This window comes from Rana temporaria, chromosome 3, assembly GCF_905171775.1.
Source record: "Rana temporaria chromosome 3, aRanTem1.1, whole genome shotgun sequence".
NCBI lineage: Eukaryota > Metazoa > Chordata > Amphibia > Anura > Ranidae > Rana > Rana temporaria.
The window spans coordinates 485,560,148-485,582,831 of NC_053491.1; the positions used below are offsets into that span (position 1 = coordinate 485,560,148).

The 22,684-nt window shown below is 49.9% G+C and overlaps 1 protein-coding gene across 5 annotated transcripts in view; it reads right to left on the reverse strand.

The window, feature by feature from the left end:
* LOC120933731 overlaps positions 1-5,772 on the reverse strand; it is a 71,235-nt gene extending 65,463 nt beyond the window's left edge. Inside the window, exon 1 of one of the 5 annotated variants that reach the window (XM_040347093.1) lies at positions 5,593-5,772. The gene's annotated coding sequence lies outside the window, so the exon portion shown is untranslated. The other 4 variants (XM_040347092.1, XM_040347088.1, XM_040347089.1 and 1 more) reach the window with 4 other exon arrangements.
* Positions 5,773-22,684: the final 16,912 nt, after the last annotated feature.

A 22,684-nucleotide genomic window follows, 5' to 3' on the forward strand; every position in this document is an offset into this window, starting at 1 on the left:
ATTGACCGTGTGTAGCAAAAAACGACGTTTAAAACGACGTTTTTACACCCACGCATGCCCAGAAGCTAGTTATGAAGCGAGCTTCAATGGAAAAACGTGGTGAACGTAACCTCGCTTTGCTAGAACATTGTGAGAAAAACGATGGTGTGTAGGCAACTTCGTCTTTGAAAATTGAAGTTTCAAAAACGTTGTTTTTTACTTCACAGAAATTTTTTTTTTTTTTTCATCACATAAAGTGATGGTGTGTATGCGGCATCACCCTCACGGTGACTGTGACCCTCACCCTCACAGTCACCCTCACCCCTCACAGTCACAGTAACCCTCAGGCTGCATTCAAACCTATGCGACAAGTAACGCCGCGTACGCGGCGTATTTTGCCGCGATTTGTTTAACTTTTTTTTTTTTACAAGACATTTACATTAATGTCTATGGCCGAACGCCAATGCCGCCTGAAAAAAAGGGTCCGGGACTTGTTTTCAGGCGGCAGGCGTATGGCGTTTCGGCGTGACATGTGAACCATCTCATAGACATCAATGCAAATTCGCCCCTCCAGCGTGTCGGGCGTTTTGTCGCCTAGGTGTGAATGGAGCCTCACAGTCACCGTCACCCTCACAGTCAGTCACAGTCACCCTCACAGTCACTCTCACACCTCACAGTCACCCTCACCGTGACACTCACCCTCACACCTCACAGTCACCCTCACACCTCACAGTCACCCTCACACCTCACAGTCACCATCACCGTGACACTCACCCTCACACCTCACAGTCACCCTCACACCTCACAGTCACCCTCACACCTCACAGTCACCATCACCGTGACACTCACCCTCACACCTCACAGTCACCCTCACACCTCACAGTCACTCTCACACCTCACAGTCACCATCACCGTGACACCTCACAGTCACCCTCACCGTGACACTCACACCTCACAGTCACCCTCACCGTGACACTCACCCTCACACCTCACAGTCACCCTCACCGTGACACCTCACAGTCACCCTCACCGTGACACCTCACAGTCACCCTCACCGTGACACTCACACCTCACAGTCACCCTCACCGTGACACCTCACAGTCACCATCACCGTGACACCTCACAGTCACCCTCACCCTCACACCTCACAGTCACCCTCACCGTGACACTCACCCTCACACCTCACAGTCACCCTCACCGTGACACCTCACAGTCACCATCACCGTGACACCTCACAGTCACCCTCACCGTGACACTCACCCTCACACCTCACAGTCACCCTCACCCTCACAGTCACCCTCACCGTGACACCTCACAGTCACCCTCACCGTGACACCTCACAGTCACCCTCACCGTGACACTCACACCTCACAGTCACCCTCACCGTGACACTCACCCTCACACCTCACAGTCACCCTCACCGTGACACCTCACAGTCACCCTCACCGTGACACCTCACAGTCACCCTCACCGTGACACTCACACCTCACAGTCACCCTCACCGTGACACTCACCCTCACACCTCACAGTCACCCTCACCGTGACACCTCACAGTCACCATCACCGTGACACCTCACAGTCACCCTCACCCTCACACCTCACAGTCACCCTCACCGTGACACTCACCCTCACACCTCACAGTCACCCTCACCGTGACACCTCACAGTCACCATCACCGTGACACCTCACAGTCACCCTCACCATGACACTCACCCTCACACCTCACAGTCACCCTCACCCTCACAGTCACCCTCACCGTGACACTCACCCTCACACCTCACAGTCACCCTCACAGTCACCCTCACCGTGACACCTCACAGTCACCCTCACCGTGACACCTCACAGTCACCCTCACACCTCACAGTCACCCCTCACACCTCACAGTCACCCTCACAGTCACCCTCACCCTCACACCTCACAGTCACCCTCACAGTCACCCTCACACCTCACAGTCACCCTCACCCCTCACAGTCACCCCTCACACCTCACAGTCACCCTCACACCTCACAGTCACCCTCACACCTCACAGTCACCCTCACCGTGACACCTCACCCTCACACCTCACAGTCACCCTCACCCCCTCACAGTCACCCTCACCCCCACACCTCACAGTCACCCCTCACCCTCACAGTCACCCTCACCGTGACACTCACTCTCACACCTCACAGTCAGTCACAGTGACACTCACCCCTCACAGTCACAGTCACTCTCTCCTCTGATTCTTCTGTCAACTTAACCCTTCACTGCATCTCCTGAAGAAAAAATCTCCTTGAAAGTTTGCAACTTCTATCCACACCAGGAAACTTCTCCCAGAGAAATCACCTCACCTCTTCCCTTCCTCTGACCAGACAGGAGATACAGTGATCTCCGCCTCCCAGGTCTCTCATCACACCTCACTGGTGATTGGAGGAGGGGGGAGGAGTCAGAGATAACAAGAACCCTGCACAGCACGAGGCTGGAGAGGGGGAGGGGAGACAGAAAAGAGCTTTGAACCCCCAACACACACTCAGGCACCGTGTATTCATTGCCACTGCTGTTTCACAGTGAAAGGTGTGCTGATGGTCCCCTCTGCCTAGATGTCACTTTCTAAATTAGATTTATATATCTATATATATATATATATATATATATATATATATATATATATATATATATATATATATATATATATATATATATATATATATATATATATGTATATAAACTTGCATACAAAGCTGATAAATATTCAATTGCAATAGCAGATACTTTTGGTGTCTAACCAACTCATTAGTTATTTCATGGAATCAATGTTATCTTATCTCTGTCGCCAGAACAATGAGTTGGTTAGACACCAAAAGTATCTGCTATTGTAACTCTGCCTTTCGTAAACAATTGGCTTGTGTTTATATGTAAATGAGAGAGAGAGAGAGAGAGAGAGAGAGAGAGAGAGAGAGAGAGAGAGAGAAAAATCAAGAGATTGAGAGAGAGGGAGATCGAGAGAGAGAGAGACAGAGATCGAGAGAGAAAGATAATGTTATGCCGATCGAGAGAGAGATCAAGATCAAAAGAGAGATCGAGAGAGAGAAAGATAATGTTATGCCGATCGAGAGAGAGATCAAGATCAAAAGAGAGATCGAGAGAGAGAAAGATAGATAATGTTATGCCGAGAGAGAGATCGAGAGAGAGATCGAGAGAGAAAAAAAATATCGAGAGAGAAAGAGATCGAGAAAGATAATGTTACGCCGAGTAAATTGATACCCAACATGTCACGCTTCAAAATTGCGCCCCGCTTGTGGAATGACAACAAACTTTTACCCTTAAAAATCTTCGTAGGCGACGTTTAAAAAAATTCTACAGGTTGCATGTTTTGAGTTACAGAGGAGGTCTAGAATTATTGCTCTCGCTCTACCGATCGCGGTGATACCTCACTTGTGTGGTTTGAATACCGTTTTCATATGGGGGCGCTGATCATGTATGCGTTCGCTTCTGCGTGCAAGCTCGGCGGGACGGGGCGTGTTTAAAGTGGAGGTTCCCCCTAAAAAAAAATTCTAACAATACATTGAGAAGAATGATTACACTGCGGGTATGCTGTTTTTTTTTTTTTTTCGTACATACCTCGATATCGCCGTTTCATCCCTCGACTTCCGGGTATGATTCTTGCGGGTCTGGGCGTTCCTAGTTGATTCACGTTCCTCCGACCGATGCATACTTGACGTCACGACTTTCCGAAAGAAGCCGGACGTCGCTGTGCAGGCGCCGTATAGAGCAGACTCTATACGGCGCCTGTGCAATGACGTTCGGCTTCTGTCGGAAAGTCGTGACGCGCAGTATGCGCCGGTTGGAGGAACGTCAATCAACTAGGTCCAGCAAGCAAGAATCATACCCGGAAGCCGAGGGAAGAAACGGCCATAACGAGGTATGTACGAAAAAAAAAAAAAAACAGCATACCCGCAGTGTAATCAGTCTTCTCAATGTATTGTTAAAAACATTTTTTAGGGGGGACCTCCACTTTAAACATTTTTTTTTTCTTATTTATTTTACCTTTTATTTTTATTTTTTACACCGTTCTTTAAAAAAATTGTGTCACTTTTATTCCTATTACAAGGATTGTAAACATCCCTTGTAATAAAAAAAAAGCATGAAAGGTCCTCTTAAATATGAGATCTGGGGGTCAAAAAGATCTCACATCTCATATTTACACTAAAATGCAAAAAAAAAAAAAAATGTCATTTGAAAAAATAAAAATAAAAATGGCCCTTTAAGACGTATGGGCGGAAGTGAAGTCTTGACGTTGCTTCCACCCTGCTATGGTATGGAGACGGGTGGGGGCCATCTTCCCCTCACTCATCTCCATACCCAGCCACAAGAAGGACTCGCTCGCCTCCGCTGTTACCAACGGCTCCGGTAAGCGGCGGAGGGCACGGGAGAGCGGTGGGAGGGGGGACCCCCTCTCCCGCCACCGATAACGGTGATCTCATGGCGAATCTGCCGCAGAGACCACCATTATCGGAAACCGGACCGCCGGTTGAAGAAGCGGATACCGGTGCCTTCTGCTGGGCTGCACTGCCGATATCTTCTTTGTAGCTCTATTACTAGCGGCGGCAGCGGCCAGCCCGGTCTTCCTTGTTGCCTTCTTCCGCGTCGCCTTCTTCTTCCCTCTTCTTTTCTTCCGATGTTGACTCGACGCACCCTCCCGCTGTAATGCTGGGTGCGCAGCTCGCACCGATTTATATAGGCTTCTTATGACGTCACAGTCCCAGCATGCTCTGGAGCACCTACCTCCCCATGTTGAGGGCATGCGGCCTGGCACGGTTAAGGAGGGGGGGCGCTCGCTCGTCCCCACCCGCTTTCCTAAACGGGCGGGCTGCTGCTCGGATACGGGTCTGGTATGGATTTTGGGGGGACCGATCGGCGTAGGGGTTCCTCTTTAAATCCGCACCAGACCATGGACCTGGTATGCTCCTGGAGGGGGAACACATGCCGTTTTTTTTGGTTAAAAAATTTGGTGTGGAGTTCCCCCTCAAGATCAGCAGAGTACAAGTCGCATGCCAAAGTCGGAGCATGCAAGACAGCGTGCCGACTTTGATCCGACTTCAATGGCCTGAAGTAGGATCAAAGTCATACCAAAGTAGTACAGGGAGCATTTTCAAAGTCGCTCCGACATGTGTCGGACCAGTTAAGACGGCTCTCATAGGGAAACATTCATTTTCACACGTCATGTGACATGAGCTCCCAATGTCGGAGCGTTTGTCGGACTAGTGTGAACCCGGCCTTAAACTGCCGACATATACCGGCAGGCGGCGGTCCGTAAGTGGTTAAACAGTATGCCAAATACAATGGTATATGACTTGTTTGATGTACGTTCTACTCTACAATGACTCTGGCCAACAAGTCGTGTCTTGATTCCTTTTCAGGCACTGTTTGTACTTCCCTTTTAAAACCTAATAAAAAATATTGAAAAAAAATAAAAATTTGCACCGTCTATGGCCGGCCTTACTTTCACCTAATCAGACCCCCCCCCCCCCCCCCTAAGCATTCTATATCCAAAATGATGGTACTGGGCTCAGACTCTATATAATCACACTCCTTTTCAGCATGGTCCAGCCATGTCCACCTTTTCAGTGCACTTACCTTGTTTCTTCTCTACACCGTTTTCTCTTCTAATGTTGGGAGGTATGACCACCATTACTACTGTGACTGTTAATGAAAACCTCTCCCCTCCCCCCTGTACTCTGAACTCCGTGTCGAATTTCACTGATCCAGCCCAGCCTCATCCTGTGTAGGAGAATGTGACCCCTCCCAACTGCATTCTTCTCCGGTGTCAGAGCATTTGAATATCACTTCCCTCGTCTGCTGTCAGCGATGGAGTCTGCTGATCTGAGAGCTGAGCTGCAATGTTCCGTCTGTCTGAACATTTATACCGATCCTGTAAACCTGAGATGTGGTCACAACTTCTGCCGGGTCTGTATTGATCGTGTGCTGGATACTCAGGATGAGTCTGGAGATTACTTCTGTCCTGTGTGCAGAAAAAGGTTCAGGAGTCGTCCTGCACTGCAGAGGAACATAACACTACGTAACATAGTGGATAATTTCCAGTCTGCTCAGCCAGATATAGATCAGGAGGAGTCCGGGGTCTTCTGTACTCACTGTGTGGACTCTCCTGCACCTGCTGTTAGATCCTGTCTGCTCTGTGAGGTTTCTCTGTGTGAGAAACACCTGAGAGTCCACAAAAAGACCCCAGAACACATCTTATGTGCCCCCACCTTGTCCATGGAGAGCAGGAAATGCTCCGTCCATAAGAAGGTCCTGGAGTATTACTGCACTGAGGATGACACCTGTGCCTGTAAGTTTTGTGTGATTGGAGGACATAAAGGACATGAGATGGAGTCACTGGATGAGGCTTCTGAGAAGAAGAAGGAGACACTGAGGAATGTTCTGCAGAAACTTCTGACAAAGAGAGAGGAGACGGAGGAAAGAGTCCAGAGTCTGCAGGAATACAGGAGGAAAGTAATAGATTATGACACCATGCGAGTCCATACCTACTTTAGAAATCTCAGGAGTCACCTGGAGGACCTGGAGAAGAGCTTCTTGAGGGAAATCCCCAGGTCTGCAGATCAGGTCTCTATCTTCATCCGGGATCTGGAAATAAAGAAGGAGGAGCTGTCCAGGAAGATGCGTCACATTGAGGAGCTGTGTAACACGACGGATCCACTGACTGTCTTACAGGAATCAGACACAGGTGACTTGTGTGATACTGAGGATGGAGATAATGAGGACAGAGAGAGACACAAGAAGCTCCTCTATGGTGTACAGGATCAAGGTTTTGATGTACATAGGATCTTAAGCACATTACATGCTTTATCTGAAATAATAACAGAGGTAAATATAGACTTCTATATAAAGAACGCTGAAGACATGCACCTGAATGTGGACACATTGCATACAAGTCTACAGATATCAGATGGCTGGAAAACCGTATCCAAGTCAGATACAGAGCAGAATCTTCCAGAAACTCCAGAGAGATTTCGAGATTCTCCTCAGGTGTTGAGCAGTCAGAGATTCTCCTCAGGGAGACATTACTGGGATGTGTATGTCAGGGGATCGGAGAACTGGAGAGTCGGGGTGTGTTACCCCAGTATGGACAGGACAGGAAGGGAGGCGTGTATTGGAAATAATAACAAGTCCTGGTGTTTGGCCAGAAATGGTCGAAAGTATCGGCTGAAACATGACAACGAGGCAATAGACTTATTTGACAATACCAGTAACGCAGTCAGGATATATCTGGATTATGAGGCCGGGCGGATCTCCTTTTATGATCAGTTTGACACGATCCGACTCCTCCACACCTTCACCACCACCTTCACTGAGCCCCTTCATGCTGGGATAGGTGTATGGGGAGGTTGTATAAAGATCTGTAGAAGGTATTATTAGTAGAATTCTGCCCAGAGACTGGTGACCTCATAGGAAGAAGGGATAGGATTGGTGGAATATTCAGCCAATAGGATAAGGCAGTGGGTTGGACTTCAATTGTTGCCCTGCAGGTTTTCTACTATAAATAAGATTTCTCCCTCTGTCACTCCCCGATCGCTGTGATTGGGCGGAATATTTTTGCAGTTACTCACAACACATTCCTAATGATCAGAGGTGTGCGGTCTATTCTATATAATAATCTATATAACTATTTATTATCTGTCAATTATCCACACTATATTACCAAAAGTATTGGGACGCCTGCCTTTACACACACATGAATTTTATTGGCATCCCAGTCTTAGGCCGTAGGGTTCAATATTGAGTTGGCCCCGCCCTTTGCAGCTATAAGACCTTCAACTCTTCTGGGAAGGCCGTCCACAAGGTTTAGGAGTGTCTATGGGAATGTTTGACTATTCTTTCAGAAGAATGTTTGTGAGGTCAGGCTGTTGAATGAAAGTTCCTCCACCCCAAACTCGTTCATCCATGTCTTTATGGACCTTGCTTTGTGCACTGGGGTGGAGGAACTTGACTTGGCCTGCACAGAGTCCTGACCTCAACCTGATAGAACACCATTGGGATGAATTAGAGTGGAGGCTGCGAGCCAGGTCTTTCATCCAACATCAGTGCCTGACCTCACAAACGTTCTTCTGGAAGAATAGTCAAACATTCCCATAGACACACTCCTAAACCTTGTGGACGGCCTTCCCAGAAGAGTTGAAGATGTTATAGCGGCAAAGGGCGGGGCCAACTCAATATCGAACCCTACGGACTAAGACTGGGATGTCATTAAAGTTCATGTGCATGTAAAGGCAGGTGTCCCAATACTTTTGATACTTTTATCTATCCATCTATCTACATTCTGACATATTACTTTCTCTGTAAATGTTACACAGATAGCCCAGTGTGTGACATCAGCAATCTCCCTCCCCATCCATCTCTGTACTGTTGGATCAGTGTTGGGGTGTCAGTGAGTTGGGGGTGTGGGTCTCTGTGCTGATGGATCAGTGTTGGGGTGTCAGTGAATAAGGGGATGCAGGTTTCTGTGCTGATTGATCAGTGTTGGGGTGTCAGTGAGTGGGGGGTGCAGGTTTCTGTGCTGATGGATCAGTGTTGGGGTGTCAGTGAGTGGGGGTGTTGGTCTCTGTGCTGATGGATCAGTTGTGGGGTGTCAGTGAGTGGGGGGTGCAGGTTTCTGTGCTGATGGATCAGTGTTGGGGTGTCAGTGAATTGGGAGGTGCAGGTCTCTGTGCTGATGGATCAGTGTTGAGGTGTCAGTGAGTGGGGGGGGGTGCAGGTCTCTGTGCTGATGGATCAGTGTTGGGGTGTCAGTGAGTGGGGGGTGCAGGTCTCTGTGCTGATGGATCAGTGTTGAGGTGTCAGTAAGTTGTGGGGTGCAGGTCTCTCTGCTGATGTATCAGTGTTGGGGTGTGAGTGAGTTGGGAGGTGCAGGTCTCTGTGCTGATGGATCAGTTTTGGGGTATCAGTGAGTTGGGGGTGCAGGTCTCTGTGCTGATGGCTCAGTGTTGGGGTATCAATGAGTGGGGGGTTGCAGGTCTCTTTGATGGACCAGCGTTGGGGTGTCAGTGAGTTGGGGGGTGTAGGTCTCTTTGCTGATGGCTCAGCGTTAGGGTGTCAGTGAGTTGGGGGGTGCAAGTCTGTGTGCTGATGGATCAGTGTTGGGGTGTCAGTGAGTGGGGGTGCAGGTCTCTGTGCTGATGGCTCAGTTTTGGGGTATCAATGAGTGGGGGTGCAGGTCTCTGTGATGATGGATCAGTGTTGGGGTGTCAGTGAGTTTGGGGGTGCAGGTCTCTTTGATGGATCAGTGTTGGGGTGTCAGAGAGTGGGGGTGCTGGTCTCTTTGCTGATGGCTCAGTGTTGGGGTGTCAGTGAGTTGGGGGTGCAGGTCTCTGTGCTGATGGCTCAGTGTTGGGGTGTCAGTGAGTTGGGGGGTGCAGGTCTCTGTGCCGATGGAAGCGTCACAATAAAGGGTTAATGTACAGTTACCCAATCTCAAACCCAATCAATTATCTCCTATACACTTTAACCACTTGATGAATGTTTAACCCCCTTCCTGGCCAGGCCATTTTCAGCGCTGTCACACTTTGAATGACGATTACTCAGTCATTCAACACCGAAATGAAATTGATTTCATTTTTTTTCAGACAGCTTTCTCTTGGTATTATTTAATTAACACGGTTTAAATTTTTCTTAGTTTGGTTATAAAATGTTGCAAACAAATAATTTTTCTTCATAAATTTAGGCCCAAATATATGCTGTTACATTTCTTTTTCGGTAAAAAAAAATTAAATATTGGTGTGTGTTATTTAGTCTGTGTGCAGGTTACAATGTATGGAATTTCTTGAGGTCCTTAAATGCCAGATAAGTACAAACATCCTGCAAATGACCCCTTTTTGTAAAATAGACAGTCCAAGGTATTTAGTAAGAGGCAAGTTTTTTTGAAGTTGTAATTTGTTTTTTGCCACAATTTTGTCAGAAAATGAAGAACGTAAATACAATGTGATTTTATTTCTCAAAGTTGCAATTTGAAGTTATTTCTCACACAGCAGCAAAGACATACTTACAGTTACACCTGTAGAACTTACCCCAAAGGGGCCGTTGATCCTGTCCCAGGTTCCTCTCTCACTAGTACAGGCACACAGCAGCATTCATTGCTCTGGCTCAATGTAAAGTCTAGGGGTTGCCTTTTTTCAGTATTTATTGCTGAATAACTTAGATAGGACAGGAAGTTGTGGGAGTCTCCAGAGTGCTCAACAGTAGTAACAGGAAACTCATGACTACAGTGGAACCTCGGATTGCGGGTAACGCGGTTAACGAGCGTTTCGCGATACGAGCGCTGTATTTTAAAATATTCTAGCTCATTTGCGAGTGTTGTCTCGCAAAACTAGCAGGATTCAGGCCAAAGTGTTGTGCAGTACCCCATTTGGCCTGAGGAGGGGGGCACCCGAGCTGAACGCAGCCGATCGGCGCCATTCGGAAATGCACGGAAAGGTCCGAGGACAGCTCGGCAAACCTCGGAAAGGCTTGGGAATGGAGTCTTTCCAAGGTCAGCCGAACTGTCCTCGGGCCTTTCCGGCCATTTCTGAGGCTCTCTGGTGCCCCCCGCCTCTAGCCGCATGTGGTATTGCATGCCATTGCCGAACAAATTATTTTAGTTTCCATTGACTTCAATGGGGAAACTCGCTTTGATATGCGAGTACTTTGGATTACGAGCATTCTCCTGGAGCGTATTACTCTCGTAATCCGAGGTTCCACTGTATTTCTAAATTGCCTCCAGAGAATGGACAGCACTGGAACACCATAAGCAATGCTCCAGGCCAGGCAAGCCTTAGTATTAGTGCACCAGGGGTTAACAGCAGCCAGATCTGGCACTCAGGTCTGTACTCATAAGTCCTTGGGTACTGGGATGCTTCCCTCCTGTGTTAGGCAGACAATTACTTAGTGAACTCTCCAGACTGGATGCTAGGTAAAATCCCCCTTTTAGCTTCCAAAAATTTTGCAGCAGGATAGGTTCCCCCAGAGCTATGCACTGCTGGGACCTCAATGAAAGCAACAGAGTCTTCAGATGGATTGCCTGGATGGGCAGCAGCCCTTCAGTCTTGGAACCTCTCCTCCTGTAGAAGAACAGAGCAGCTCCAGGATTCAGACTACTTATGATCACTCCCAGCCACCACCTGGGCACCCTCCCCCAGGGATTGGCCGAGGCAAGATAAAAATTCAGTGGCTGATTTGCTTTCTCTACATTTTAGAATAAACATCTACAGATTATCACTTCCCTGAGGGGACTGGGATTGACCCATCATAAAACTATAACAAAATCCTTCAGTTCTGATTTTCAAAATCTACACATCATTCATAAAATCAGACAGGACCAAGACACTTTAATATTAAGTTCATACAGAGGCATAACTAGAACCTTCAGGGCCTGGGCAAGAAGCCATGAAGAGCCCTCTTGGCCCCCAACTGGGGCCCTTCCTACTGGCTCTTTACTCCCATCGTGGGACCCTTTAATATGGGCCCGCAGCGGGCCACCTTTTTGGCATCTTGGGGTCTCCCCACGGTGGCGGAATGCCAGAGCCCAGTCTCAAGTGCAACCTTTGCAACCCTGGTAGTTCCACCACCAGTGTCAGTAGGTTTTTATTTTTGTTGTATTTTTTAGATTTTTTTTACATATTTTTTAGGACCCCTATTGGGGGGGGGGCTTTGGTGAAATATCAGGGGTCTAAACAGACCTCTGATGTCTCACTTTTGAGACAGGGAATAGGGGTGAGGACAGATTAATCACCCCCTTTTCTTCACAGCCTCAGCTGCACAGAATCAATGAACAGGAACAGCTCTGTACAGAGGCTTCCTGTTCATTTATAAACAGAGGCATAGCAAACACAGTTTACTATGCTCCAGTTATGAATTAAAACACAAAAAACATAAAAAACATAAAAAAAAATCGGTACGAATCACTGACTCTATTCATTATAACAAGGAAGAGGCTGGTAAAGTACACATTTACTGGATGCTGGACAACAATCTACCGGTTTCCAGAATGCAATCTGTCCATATATGAAGAGAAGATATGAATATCGGTATAAAACTGTTTACAAGGAATAGCCACGGTACAGTTGTAAACTTGTGACATTCCATTGGCCACTCCCCAGCCTCTTGGTTGGTCATATGGTCGCTGTCAACACCCAGGGCCGGCCTTTGCGGTGTGCGGGCTGTGCGCCCGCACAAAGCGCCGTTGGGAACAGGGGCGGCGTGCATAGGGTTGCCACTTGCCACCTGTTTTGCCCGGGTACACATTCCACCGTCCTGTGGCTTGTAGCAGCCGGATCTCTGTCTCGGGCGGCGCGCATGAATCCGTTCTCTGCGCTGCGCTTTGAGACAGTGGGTTCCCTGTGATTGGCCGAACGGGCCATGTGCGGGGCGGGCCGGGAAGCAGATATGGGGTCTGTGAATGGCTGTGCTGGACATGTGTGGAGGCGTGGGCGGGGCTGCACTGTGGATACGAATCATCGTGCCTGCTTGCTCCCGGAGTCCTACCTCACGATGTAAGTCCTATTCATCTGCTCTGTCAGCATACCTCCCTCCTCTGTGTCACCCCCCATCTCCTCTCTTGTGTCACCCCCCTCTCCTCTCTTGTGTCACCCCCCCTCCTCTCTTGTGTCACCCCCCCTCCTCTCTTGTATCACCCCCCCTCTCCTCTCTTGTGTCACCCCCCCTCTCCTCTCTTGTGTCACCCCCCCCTCCTCTGTTGTGTCACCCTCTCCTCTATTGTGTCACCCTCTCTGTTGTGTCACCCTCTCCTCTGTTGTGTCACCCTCTCCTCTGTTGTGTCACCCCCCCTCTCCTCTCTTGTGTCACCCCCCCTCTCCTCTCTTGTGTCACCCCCCTCCTCTGTTGTGTCACCCTCTCCTCTATTGTGTCACCCTCTCTGTTGTGTCACCCTCTCCTCTGTTGTGTCACCCTCTTTTCTGTTGTGTCACCCCCCCCTCTCCTCTGTTGTGTCACCCCCCTCTCCTCTCTTGTGTCACCCCCCCTCTCCTCTCTCGTGTCCCCCCTCCTCTCTTGTGTCACCCCCCTCTACTCTGTTGTGTCACCCCCCCTCTCCTCTGTTGTGTCACCCTCTCCTCTGTTGTGTCACCCTCTTTTCTGTTGTGTCACCCCCCCTCTCCTCTGTTGTGTCACCCCCCTCTCCTCTCTTGTGTCACCCCCCCCTCTCCTCTCTCGTGTCCCCCTCCTCTCTTGTGTCACCCCCCTCTACTCTGTTGTGTCACCCCCCCTCTCCTCTGTTGTGTCACCCCCCCTCTCCTCTCTTGTGTCACCCCCCTCTCCTCTGTTGTGTCACCCTCTACTCTGTTGTGTCACCCCCCTCTCCTCCCTTGTGTCACCCCCCCTCTCCTCTCTTGTGTCACCCCCCTCTCCTCTGTTGTGTCACCCCCCTCTCCTCTGTTGTGTCACCCCCCTCTCCTCCCTTGTGTCACCCCCCCCCTCTCCTCCCTTGTGTCACCCCCCCTCTCCTCTCTTGTGTCACCCCCCTCTCCTCTCTTGTGTCACCCCCCTCTCCTCTCTTGTGTCACCCCCCCTCTCCTCTCTTGTGTCACCCCCCCTCTCCTCTCTTGTGTCACCCCCCTCTCCTCTCTTGTGTCACCCCCCCTCTCTTGTGTCACCCCCCTCTCCTCTCTTGTGTCACCCCCTCTCCTCTCTTGTGTCACCCCCCTCTCCTCTGATGTGTCACCCCCCTCTCCTCTGATGTGTCACCCCCCTCTCCTCCCTTGTGTCACCCCCCCTCTCCTCCCTTGTGTCACCCCCCCTCTCCTCCCTTGTGTCACCCCCCCTCTCCTCCCTTGTGTCACCCCCCCTCTCCTCCGTTGTGTCACCCCCCCCTCTCCTCTGTTGTGTCACCCCCCTCTCCTCTGTTGTGTCACCCCCCTCTCCTCTGTTGTGTCACCCCCCTCTCCTCTGTTGTGTCACCCCCCCTCTCCTCTGTTGTGTCACCCCCCCTCTCCTCTGTTGTGTCACCCCCCCTCTCCTCCCTTGTGTCACCCCCCCCTCTCCTCTCTTGTCACCCCCCCTCTCCTCTCTTGTGTCACCCCCCTCTCCTCTCTTGTGTCACCCCCCCCTCTCCTCTCTTGTGTCACCCCCCCTCTCCTCTCTTGTGTCACCCCCCCTCTCCTCTCTTGTGTCACCCCCCCTCTCCTCTCTTGTGTCACCCCCTCTCCTCTCTTGTGTCACCCCCCTCTCCTCTGATGTGTCACCCCCCTCTCCTCTGATGTGTCACCCCCCCCTCTCCTCCCTTGTGTCACCCCCCCTCTCCTCCCTTGTGTCACCCCCCCTCTCCTCCCTTGTGTCACCCCCCCTCTCCTCCGTTGTGTCACCCCCCCTCTCCTCTGTTGTGTCACCCCCCTCTCCTCTGTTGTGTCACCCCCCCTCCTCTGTTGTGTCACCCCCCTCTCCTCTGTTGTGTCACCCTCCCTCTCCTCTGTTGTGTCACCCTCCCTCTCCTCTGTTGTGTCACCCCCACTCTCCTCTGTTGTGTCACCCCCCCTCTCCTCTGTTGTGTCACCCTCCTCTGTGTAAGCTTACCCCCTCTCCTCTGTCTCACCCCACTCTCCTCCGTCTCACCCTACTCTCCTCCGTCTCACCCTACTCTCCTCCGTCTCACCCTACTCTCCTCCGTCTCACCCCACTCTCCTCCGTCTCACCCTACTCTCCTCCGTCTCACCCCACTCTCCTCCGTCTCACCCCACTCTCCTCCGTCTCACCCCACTCTCCTCTGTGTCAGCTTACCCCCCTCACTCTCTCACTTAGCCCCTCGGTCACCTCCTCTCTCCCACCCACCACTCTTTCTCTAATCCCCCCTCTCTCTCATCCTCACCCCCCACCAACTCACCCAACCCCCTCTTTCTCCCCCCTCTCTCTCTCACCCCCTCCTCTCTCCCACCACTCTTTAATCCCCCCTCTCTCATCCTCACCAACTCACCCCCCCTCTCTCTCCCCCCCTCACCTCCTCCTCTCTCCCACTCTTTTTTTAATCTCTCTCTCCCCCTCTTTGTTTAATCTCTCTCTCGCCCCTCCTCTCACCCCCTCCTCTCTCCCACTCTTTTTTTAATCTCTCTCTCCCTCTCCCCCTCTCTCTCTCTCACCTCCCTCCCCCCCACCTCTTTCCATCCTCAGGGGGTGGCTGTATGCTAACAGCAGGCCTGTGAGTGTACCAGTTTGGATGTGTCCTGAATCCTGTGTTTCGCTGACACACTTCTCCACACAATGAAAGGAAGGAAAACGACACTACAGTAGAGGAGCTCCACCCCCCAAACTCCGGCTCCCACACTTCCTGGCTCAAAGCGGCTCTCGGTAAGGCAGTCTAATGGGGGTCTTTGGTGGGGAAGGGGACACTGATGGGTGGGTTCCCTGATCTAATCAAGGGGGGACGAATATAAGGTAAAGGGAGTCCTGGTGGACTACGAGGCCCAGCATTTTACTATAGGAGGCATTGGTGGGCCTAAAATGCTGGGCCTTGTAGTCCACCAATACCTCCTATAGTAAAATTCTGGACCTTGTAGTCCACCAATAGATCTATAGTAAAATGCACCAATGCTGTAGTGTCAGTGTGTGTATTTTGTAGCGGTCAGTGTGTATTGTGTAGCGGTCAGTGTCTAGCGGTCTGGGGGGGAGGGGGCTCCACAGGATTAGCTCGCACAGGGCGCCTGAACACCTAAGGCCGGCCCTGTCAACACCCCCTTTATGCCAAGAAAAGCCATTGGTAGCGGCGGAGACGATCGCATCCTCCCCCCTGTGAGGCTGGATGCCTAGCGAGGGAAAGATGGCCCCACTTGGCTCCATACCATTGGATGGCGGAAGCGACATCAAACGTCACTTCCCCCAATGGTCTTAAAGGGGTCATTTATTTTTATTGAAAAAATAAAAAAAATATATATATATATATATATATATGTAAAATTTCCCTCCGAAGGAGCTGCTGAGTAATTTTGGGTGGCACGTTACCCCTATGTTCTCGCTGTCCAGGGTAAAAAGAGAGTCCAAAGAATTTTAATACCCACAAGATACACTTCTTTTTCTGAGATTTATTTGCAGAACTTTGATAGAAAAGAAGTAAAGGGGTGGAAGGGTAGGTAGGTTCAGGTGTATAATTACAAATAGGAAACACTCCTGCTCCCAGAAAACAGTTCTCGTCGCCACTCTAGACAGAGTGGGTATTGCTCACCCGGATAGGTCCCTCTCACCGGCCTAGCAGCTGGGATGGTGCACGGAATAAAGTACAGTCTCTGCCACAGACCTTCCCTTATGAGGAGACACTTTTGGTCCAGAATCCCCTGCCACAGGATTCAGCACCCGGATTTCTCCAGCTTAGCTTTAGTAAAACTTTAGACCCGACAGGCGACACTGTCAAGCCCCTCGGTGTACGGTGCATCCTTCGATTAAGTTTCCAGGCCTTCTCCCAAGGTACCAGCCTCTTGCATGGCCCCCTCCAGGATAGGTCCTCCCCTGGCTTCCTTCATCAAGCCACCTCCTCCCGCAGGACGGACGGTACAGGATCAGCTCTGAAAAGGCAGGCCCCAGTCTGACTACTGCGCCTACCAGGCTAAGCCGAGACCCCGGACCAACGTGGTCCCAGAGTCAGGATTCAGGACACGCACCTCAGGCCAGGCGAGCCACGAGGCGCATACAACGGACCCCCTGCCAATGGCGTCTGTCCCTTAAGTACCCCTCCCCAGCATGCACAGCGAGGCAACGACTTAAACTGATTCGCTGCTGAGGGGAACACCTAATGCACCCTGACCTTGCTGCTGCCACCCTTGGCCTGAAGTGGTAATGACACCCCCTGGTGAACAATGGTGCAACTCTCAGCACAGTCATGGCTGGAACAGAGGCTAAATTTGCCATTAATCATATTAGTCTGAGCCAAATAACAACTCAGACCCCACTAAATTGACAGCAGCGCCTGTTCAACAGGAGCAGGCCACTACAAAATATATATATATATATATATATATATATATATATATATATATATATATATATATATATATATATATATATATATATATATATAATATATATATCTATAATTGCATTTAAGTGTAAATGTGAGATCTGAGATATTTTTTACTCCAAATCTCACATTAAAGGGGTACTGTCATTCCTTTTTTTCTATTACATTCCTTGTAAGAGGAATAAAAGTGACCCAAATTTTTTTTTTTTTAAAGGACAGTGTAATTTATTTTTTATAGCACCTCGTCCTGCCCCTAGCTCGTGCGCAGAAGCAAACGCATACGTAAGTCGCGCCTGCATATGAAAACGGTGTTTACACCACACAGGTTACATACGCCGTGATTGTTAGAGCGAGAGCAATAATTCTAGTACTAGACCTTCTCTGTAACTAAAAACTGGTAACCTGTAGAAATGTTTAAATGTCGCCTATGGAGATTTTTAAGGGTCAAAGCATTCCACGAGTAGGGATGAACGGAACACCCCCTGGTTCGGTTTGCAACAGAACATGCGAACAGGCAAAAAATGTATTCGAACACCGTTAAAGTCTATGGGACGCGAACATGAAAAATCAAAAGTGCTCATTTTAAAGGTTGATATGCAAGTTATTGTCATAAAAATAATTTGGGGACCCGGGTCCTGCCCCAGGGGACATGTATCAATACAAAAAAAAGTTTTAAAAACTGCAGTTTTTTCGGGAGCAGTGATTTTAAAAATGCTTAAAGTGAAACAATAAAAGTGAAATATTCATTTATATTCCTTTACTCCAGTCCATTACCATAAAAAAATGGCGTGGAGTCCCCCCCAAAAATCCATACCAGACCCTTATCCAAGCATGCAACTTGGCAGGCCACAGGAAAAGAGGGGGGGACGAGAGCGCCCCCCCCCCCCTGAACCGTACCAGGCCACATGTCCTCAACACGGGGAGGATGTCCCCATGTTGATGGGGACAAGGGCCTCATCCCCACAACCCTTGCCCGGTGGGGGTCTGCAGGTGGGGGGGCTTATTGGAATCTGAAAGCCTGCTTTAACAAAGGGGACCCCCAGATGCCACCACCCTATGTGAATTGGTAACAGGGTACATTGTACCCCTACCATTTCACCCAAAAAAGAGTAAAACAAGTAAAAAAAACACACACAGCTTGGGACAAGTCCTTTAAATAAATAAAAAAATTCCAGCACTGTAATCCTTCTACGACCCGCCACCACGAACGATACAGCCTCCATAGGAGGCACCCGGCCGAATGAAGCGTGACCTGTCTGACAGCTCTTAGAAAGGGATGAGCCGAACACCCCCCCCGTTTGGTTTGCACCAGAACCTGCGAACAGACCAAAAGTTTGTGTGAACTTTAGAACCCGTTAAATTCTATGGGACTCGAACATTTGAAATCTAAAATGCTAATTTTAAAGGCTAATATGCAAGTTATTGTCCTAAAAAATGTTTGGGGACCCAGGTCCTGCCCCAGGGGACATGTATCAAAGCAAAAAAAAGTTTTAAAAAAGTCTGTTTTTTTTGGGAGCAGTGAATTTAATAATGCTTAAGGTGAAACAATAAAAGTGAAATATTCCTTTAAATATCGAACCTGGGGGGGTGTCTAGTATGCTTGTGAAATAGCGCATGTTTCCAGTGCTTAGAACTGTCCGTGCACAAAGTGTAATTTCTGAAGGAAAAAAAGTAATTTAAAATCACTCACGGCTATAATGAATTGTCGACTCCCGGCAATACAGAGAAAAATCATTCATAAAAAAAAAACTAAGCGTGGGGGTCCCCCCAAGTTCAATTACAAGGCCCTTCGGGTCTGGTATGGATATAAAGGGGCAACCCCGCCGTCAATTAAAAAAAAAAAATGACATGGAGTTCCCCCCAAATATCCATTCCCTATATCAGGGAACAGACGATCAATGACACTGCCACAACGAAGAACAGGGAAGGTGTGTTTACACTCACCTCTCCCCGATCTTCAGCTCCGGTGACCGATCGCGGGACACCGGCGGCGATCAGGTCCGCGTGTCCCGCGGTCACGGAGCTTCGACCCCACAGCTGGGCTTAAAGAGACACGTACAGGTACGTGATTGTGCCCAGCCTTGCTATTCTGCCGACGTATATCGGCGTGAAGGGGTCCTTACGTGGTTAAATTCACTGCTCCTGAAAAAACGTCAGTTTTTAAAACTTTTTTTTGCATTGATACATGTCCCCTGGGACAGGACCCGGGTCCCAAAAACACTTTTTAGGACAATAACTTGCATATTAGCCTTTACAATTAGCACTTTAGATATCTCCCAGAGACTTTAACTGGGTTTGAATACCCCAAACAGTTCGCTGTTTGCTGAACAGGCGAACAGGCAATGTTCAAGTTGAACATGAGTTCGATTCGAACTCAAAGCTCATCCCTACTCCTAAAGTGGTTGTAAACCCTTGAAAAAAATAAAATACACATTCAAGACAAAGCCATAATGAGCTAGTATGACTAGCATACTAGCTCAATATGCATTACTTACCTTAGAATCGAAGCCCCCGGAGCCGTCCTCGTCTCCCCCTCCGGCCGCAGACATGTCAGAAGGTTACTTACGGTTATGGTTGTTCCGGCACTGTGATTGACTGGAGCAGCGATGACGTCACATGTGTGCGGGAGCCGTCAAATACGGCATTGCCATTTTTATGAATGGGGTTTTTACTGTGCCTGCGCAGCGTAGACAACGGTGTATACCTATTGGCAAATATCTCCTAAACCGTGTAGGTTTAGGAGATATTGCAAACACCTACAGGTAAGCCTTAATCTAGGCTTACCTGTTGGTGTAACCCCCGGGTGGGGGTTTACAACCACTTTAAGTAACCAAGGGCGGAGCCACCTGTGACATAATTCATATAATTCTCTGCATGAATAATTAAGGTATATTTTAGGGATGCAAGTGCAGTAGTACAGTATGTGTGTGCAGTGTATATGTCACGATCTATCTCAGCCACCAGGTGGCGCAAGCGGGGCATCGGCGCACACGGGGCGCGCGCAATCGTGGCAACGGCGCACGTGTCCACGGTACCGCGGCGGGCGCGCGCACCGGCGGTAACGGCGCACGGGCACGCGCAGGTGCCGATTTGCCGCCAAAACGGGGTATTTAATGTGTCCTGAGATCCTGGCCTCTTGCTGTCCGGTCTACAGCGTTCCCCTGAGACTACCTGTACCTGTACCTATCACCCCTGCTTGATCCAGTTCCTGAGACCCGGCTTGTTCCCATCTTCTGCCTGCCCTGACCTCGGCTTGCTCTGACCATCCCTCTGCCTGATCCTTGGTACCCCGATGTCAGCCTGTTGCCGACCCGGCTAGACGACCTTCCTACCACCTTGGCCTCTCCTGTGCCAGACCGGCTGGTCCTGCTCCTCTCGGTCTTCTGGGACTATGTGCTGTCTTCTGGGACCTGTTGTTGCCAGACCTTCTGAACACCGCATCTTCCGGCTGTACCTGCTGTTCCTGTGCCGCAGCTTCCTGGCGGCTACGTACCTGCCTGCACCTGTCCTCCAGAGACTTCTTCAGACTCCGCAGAAGCTCCATCCAGCCCCTGCATCAGCGTCATCCCTGGCGCTTGTGCGACTCTGCATTCCCGTTCCCCCTGTCTACTCTACCAGGGGTCCCGGGATCAGAGGAGTAACGGCTGCCACTTCCTGCACGTCGGGCTCATCCTCAAGGTACGTGACAGTACCGGACAGCCATGTTTGAGCCCGCGCAGGGAGTGGATCCTATGCAGGAACTCTGCCGCCACCTTGAAGGACTGACCCAGGCCGTCCGAACCCTGCAAGAGGGCTACACGCGTTTGGAGAATCGTGTCCAGGCTTTATCCACTCCTTCCACCTCCTCGGCGGCTTCTGGGGCATCCGCTTCTCCATCCGTGATCATGCTACCACCCGAGCCTAAAGTTCCCATGCCTGAGAGGTTCTCAGGAGAACGTAGCAAATTTCGGGCCTTTCACAATGCTTGCAATCTGTACTTTGCTCTCCAACCACGGACCTTTTCCCTAGAAGCTACCAAAGTGGGCTTCGTAATTTCGCTGCTGTCAGGCAAACCGCAAGCTTGGGCTCATCGTCTCATGGAGAACAAGGACGTATCACTGGATAACTTAAATACCTTCTTCCAAGCCATGTCCCTGCTTTATGAGGACCCACATCAGACCGCCACCGCAGAAGCCGCCCTACATGCTCTACAGCAGGGTCGTAGACCGGCAGAGGACTATGTGTCCGAATTCCGCAAATGGTGTTCAGACACAACCTGGAATGACTCGGCCCTCTGCTACCAATTTCGCCTTGGCCTGTCTGAACTGCTTAAGGACGAGTTGGCCCGGGTAGGAGTCCCAGGGACCTTGGAGGCATTAATTAACTTGACCATTCAGATCGATCAGTGTCTGAGGGAGCGCAGAACTGAAAGGGCCACTACCCCATCTCGTCCGGTCTGGATGATGCCACGAGTACCCTCCGTTCCTCATACAGCTCCACCGGTTCCCTCAGCTTCTTCTGTTCCTGACACCTCAGAGTCTATGCAGCTAGGCCTCCTTCGCCCCTCACTTACGCCCGAGGAATGCCAACGTCGTAGAGCCAACAACCTGTGCCTGTATTGCGGGGAGGCCGGACACTATGTGAGGACCTGTCCCATCAAGCTTCGTAAGTGTCTGTCTATGTCGTCTGTTCATCTACCTGTTCTTCCAAGCAATTCCGCTCATCTGGCTATCCCTATTTTCTTCCAGCTTCCAGGAGGGACTATACAAACCAGCGCCATTATTGATTCAGGGGCCTGCAGCTGCTTTCTGGATCAGTCCTTCGCCATCAGACATCAGATCCCTCTTCGCCCTAGGACTGTTGGACTCTCTGTCTATTTAGCGGATGGCTCAGTATTAAGATCTGGACCAGTCACCCGAGAAACCCAGCCCCTTGCCACCACCATTTCCGATAATCATCATGAACTTTTATGCCTGGATGTGATTGATTCTCCCCTGTTTCCTGTCATACTAGGAGTACCATGGCTTCAAATCCACAATCCACAGATTGACTGGACTACGGGCAAAGTTAACTTCAACTCTACGTTCTGCCGGCAACACTGTCTGCAGTTGCCATCTCCTCCTCTGCCGCTACTCTGCATGGACTCTGACATTGAGACCCGTCAATCTGTTCCAGAGACTTATCACGACTATCTGGATGTCTTTAGCAAGAAGGGGGCTGAGACCCTCCCACCACACAGGGCCTATGATTGCCCCATCGAACTCCTTCCAGGTGCCGAAGTCCCCTTCGGGAGGATCTTCCCCTTGACGGGACTAGAACTTGAGACTTTGAAAACTTACATCGACGATAGTCTGAGGAAGGGGTTCATTCGTCCATCCACATCACCTGCGGGAGCAGGCATTTTTTTTGTTGAAAAGAAAGACCATTCCCTTCGCCCCTGTGTGGACTACAGGGAACTCAATAAAATAACTATTAAAAAACGGTATCCTCTTCCCCTGGTACCCGAACTATTCCAGCGTCTTGGGTCCGCGGTCGTCTTTACCAAATTAGATCTTTGCGGGGCCTACAACCTAGTCCGCATACGCGAGGGGGATGAGTGGAAGACCGCTTTCCGTACCCGTTTCGGGCTCTGTAATGCCCCGGCAACATTCCAACACTTCGTGAACGACATTTTTAGAGACTATCTGGACCTTTTTGTTATTGTCTATTTGGATGATATCCTGATCTTCTCCCCTTCCCTGGAGA